The sequence below is a fragment of the Nansenia antarctica genome, assembly GCF_963989245.1.
Source record: "Nansenia antarctica genome assembly, chromosome: 18".
NCBI classification, from domain to species: Eukaryota; Metazoa; Chordata; class Actinopteri; order Argentiniformes; family Microstomatidae; genus Nansenia; species Nansenia antarctica.
In genome coordinates this window covers 7,690,917-7,695,916 of record NC_137691.1, presented here as the reverse complement: position 1 = coordinate 7,695,916, position 5,000 = coordinate 7,690,917, and positions in this window count along the sequence as shown.

Below are 5,000 nucleotides of genomic sequence, written 5' to 3'. Positions count from 1 at the left end.
GTGCAGCAGAGACAGTCAGAGTGAAACACAGTCGGCCATTGTGCTGCTTCACCACATCCCTCATCCTTCACCTCCGTCCCCCCGCAACACACCTGCACAGACGTGGCTAGAGTGTGTGTGTGTGTGTGTGTGTGTGTGTGTGTGTGTGTGTATGTGTGTGTGTGTGTGTGTGTGTGTGTGTGTGTCTGTGTGTGGAGGGTGTGTGTGTGTGTGTGTGTATCTGTGTGTCTGTGTGTGAGTGTGTGAGTGGAGGGGGGGGGGGGGTGAGAGCCTAGGGTTAGATTTAGTTGGGATTAAGAGTATTGTATAACAGGTTGGTGTCTTCATTATAATATAAGATATATTATATCCAGCTTCATGTCTCTTGTTGGCCTAACTCCTCTGTGCTACTGCTGACCCCTAGTGGTGATTAGGGGATGCTAAAATAATAATAATAATAATAACTTTTATTTGTATAGCGCTTTTCCTGCAAACGTTGCAGCTCAAAGTGCTCCGGTTGCAGCTCAAAGTGCTCCATGCACTTTGTACAACATGCACAACATGTTGTACAACAACACAACAAATGCACAACATAGTTTTGTGTGTGTGTGTGTGTGTGTGTGTGAGTGTGTCTGTCTGTCGCCCTATCGGCCAACATTCATCCTTCTCGACCACAATGCTCAGGCTCCATCGACCCCTTACAACTAAATGGACTGCACGTATGGCGCCTTTACAACCTCTCGTTCACCCATTCACACACCAATGGCGGCCAGCTGCCATACAAGGCACCGGCCCGCTCATTGGGTCCAGTTTCTTGGCCGAGGACACCTCGACACGTGACCAGCCAGGGATTGAACCGCCGAACTGCTGAACCGCCAACCTTGCGATCATTAGACGCCGGCTCTACCTCCTGAGCCACAGCCTCCCCCCTCCTCTCCCACCTGGGGAGATCCGGCGGTCCTGGCCCCAGAAGCATCCTCGACCCCTACCGGTGTCACCAAGCCTCCCCAGTAGTCTGCTCTGATGCTTCACCCTGCCCCCCCCCCCCCCCCCCCAAGCTGCACTGACCTCCTCGGAAGTGGTTCCCCCGCCTCCCATCCTGCCGACAGCTGTTCCATCACTCCTGCCCCGCCCCCCCCTGCCCCTCTGCCCCCTAAGTCACCCACATCTGCTCAGAGGCCTCCAGGGAGTGGCCGGGCCACACCAGTCTCTCCAGCATCCCCCTTCTGGGATAGCAGTTGGCAGCTATATGGTGCGGAATGTCGTGGTCCTGGATAGCAACAACGTTCTGCTAGCCGGGAGCACATCCATGTCCAGGACGTAAAGCAGATGCTTCCCTCAATCCTGGGACGTAACCGGGAGGCAAAAATGTGTTGTTGCTGGTTCATTTGAGGTCAAACTATATCAAACTGGCCCCGTTTGAAGACTTTACACAGCTCTCCCTGCGACCTTTAAGGAATCAGGACCACTGCCAATGACCTTTGGCACAATGGACTCTCACTTATATTGCGCCTTATTCCAAAGCGCTAAAATTACAATGGCCTCTCATTCACCCACACCTCGGACACGTGGACAGGAGGAGTCAGGGATCGAACCGCCGACCTTGCGATCACTAGACGCCGCCTCTACCTCCTGAGCCACAGCCGTGCCCCACGCCCTGCGCTCCACTGCCTCGATTATTATTATTTATTTATTTTTTATTATTATTATTATTTGATGAGAAGCATGAGTGGAGAACAGAGTTTAACATTAGCCAATTTGCATTCACCATTTTCTTTTAAGGATAGAACTAATCCTTGATATTCCACAGAACTTGCAGATCGCCTTTTGTTGAGAAACCAGGGGCCTGGTCCAAAGCTAGAAATCGGATTCTACTAGTGATCCTACAAAACAAAGAATGAATGCCCTGAAGCATGGAAGCTCCTCTTCATCCATGAGTTTCTAAATGAGTTCTGTCAGACTCTGGCCTCATTACAGAGACATATTAGATATTAGAAGTCATGTCTTTTAAATGCCTTTCAAATGGTGGTACAGGCTGACTCAGGCCCCAGTGGGAGATCAGTCAACTACTAGAGAATCTTTGTTTTCATTTCAAAATATTTCTCCTCGTGATGTACTAGATGCCCTGAAAATCCATTGTGGTTGATCTGCTTCATTCAGGTCTGTTGCAGCTTTTTAGCTTTAAAAAAAAACACACGAACACACACACACACACACACACACACACACACACACACACACACACACAAAGTTGTATGTTTACAGCACTGTCTCTGCCCAGGTTCTCATGAGTATGAAGGTATTTTGGGGGGCTTCCAGGCAGAGGTGAGTGCTCTATGGAAAAGACTCTGTATCTGTGATTGTGTTGGTGTCTCACAGCTCAGGGCAGACTCAGCAGTTTTATCAAGCCTCGACACCCCTTTGATTTGAGGATTAGATTCTGCCTCATATACATGCTGTTCGCTCCTTCATCCCCCACTCTTTTCTCCTCCCTCTCTCATGTCAAAGTGACACCTGACAGTTAAGCGCTGGATTATCGGAGAGCAGAGCAGCACACGCCGTGCCTTTCTCCTGACATTGCACAACATTTGACCCCATATAATATATGCGATGTGCAAAAACTAAACTAAACAACTGGTATTCATATACAGTAGGCCTACAGTGGAAACTGTGTGTGTGTGTGTGTGTGTGTGTCCATGTCTCTCTACTGTACTGGGATTTGCCTCTAGCTCACCAGACCAAAACTATTACACAACGACATAATCCCCAGCACCCAAAAAAGCCTCTCCACCTTAACGCCCCCACCCCAACCCCACCACCCCGCCCCCCCCACCCTCCATAACAACCTACCTGCCATCTCTATATGCAGCCACCGAGAAAAAGCCAGTGAGGCCAGCAAAACGGCGCCCCCTGGGTTCTCCCTCCCCCTCCCTCCCTCCCTCCCTCCCCTCCCCTCCCCTCCCCCCTCTCCTCACCACATCAGGATACACTTGTTCTGTTGAATTCCGGTTTCAAACGGAACGCTGCCTTGCTCTGGTCTGCCGCAGGCCCGGTGTTATAAGCAGACACATCCCGCCTCTTTCTGTGGGCCTGTGGTCTAGCAGGGCCACCCCTAACGGACTCTTAACCCCCCCACTCACTAACCCCCCCCCCCCCCCACACACACACACACACATCCCCCCTCCCCCTCCCCCTCCCTCCCCCATCAACCCTCGCTTCACTCTAGACTGCCTTGATAATCCCCCATTGAAGATGTTCAAGGAGGACAAGTGAGAGAACTTGTACTGTACTATACTTCGCTGTACTCTTTCTCTCTCTCTCTCTCTCTCTCTCTCTCTCTCTCTCTCTCTCTCTCTCTCTCTCTCTCTCTCTCTCTCTCAATTTTGAGTCATCCTCCCTTTCAACCTATATTTTCCCCACAACCCCTCCTTTGGCCCTGTGGCAAGGAGAAAAGTGGTTATCCAGGTCAAAGGTCACATATTCATCAGTCACCCTCACACTCCTCTCTCTATCTCTCTCTCTCTCTCTCTCTCTCTTCCTCGATCAGGCCTGTGTCCCGATGACCCTTGGAAAGCAAAATATGGCTCCCCCAGTGTCGAGATGAGGTACTGCACGGGTCTAACTCATTGGTCTTCTTGATAGTCCTTTTGGCTTGGATGTGGGAATGCTGGTTTTAAAGTTTCTGTGCACTTTTTTTTAGATTTAGGTCTAACATTGTGTTTTGGTACTTCAGTTGAGTCAAAGCACAGCAATGAATGTACCTTATGTCTATAGGCCTACATTGTGTTTCTGTCCTGAAGCTTTGGGTAAAGCAAGCGGGTCATGATCAGATCATCCACAGTATTTGATTCAGAGAAAACCAGTAAGGCAAGGCAAGGCAAGTTTATTTGTATAGCACATTTCATACAACAGGGGCAATTCAAAGTGCTTTACATACATTATTTAAAATTACAGCAAGAGGAGCATAAGAAAATAAAAAATTACAATGAATAAAAGCAAATATAAGAAGTAAATAGATCAAACATTTAAAAAGACAATAGTTAATGGAAAAAAGACATTGATAGAAGTGTTTGTGTTTAATCATAACTGGTGCAAAACATGAAGGTTTTTAGCTTAGATTTAAATATTTTAAGGGTTTGGGCCTGTTTGATTTCCGTAGACCTCGTTGAGTTCTCATTACGTCAGACGCCATGCTGTGGGAAAGATCTCCCCGGCTCTCTCCTTCCCACAGAATAGTATCACGTCCTCCTTCCCCAGCCAACACAATGTGCTTAGCCTACTGTTACACACAGTGGTTTTTTTTGTATTCACTCTATGTTCTCCTACTGCTTATTTTCCTAAGGAGCACAATTTCTATTGTCCCCCGTTGAACGAGGCCTTTCTTATACATTGTTCCCTCTGCACGTAGCTCCTGCTCCATGCCTCTTGTGTGTGTACATGATGTGAACCAGGGAGGTTTGTTCTCTGTGAACAAATCTGAAAGAGATTATTTTTCCAGAACTTCCTCCTCTCGACTCGAAGTCGACCGTTCTCTCCGAGGAGCAACACTGCCACCTGCTGGTGAGGTGAGGTAACTAGTGTGGTGTTTTTTTGTCGCATCCTCCCCTGAGGTAGTTGGTTGGTGCACCCACCCACCCATCCCTGAGCTGGAGGCCTATTCCCACTTAATCTTCCCTGGACTTTCACTCATGCTTCAAATCCACCAGGACCAGGTCTTAGTTTGCCAGTTTTTAGGGCATTTCTGCTTTATTGGTGATAGAGACAGTAGAGATGGGTGAAGGAAGGATGGGTGAGAGAGGAGGAGATGACATGCAGGATATGTGGACGGATCCAACTGGAGATCCTGTGATGATATGGCACGCGCCTTAGTGTGCTACGCCACTTACGCACCCCAGGGCCAGGTTTCTATTTAGCTTTCGTGTCAGGATGGGGCTCAGTGAGTGTTGTTGGGCCTGTACTATGTATATCCCAGGCTATGTTTTACTGTATGTCTGCATAGACTTTACACTATTAAATACTAA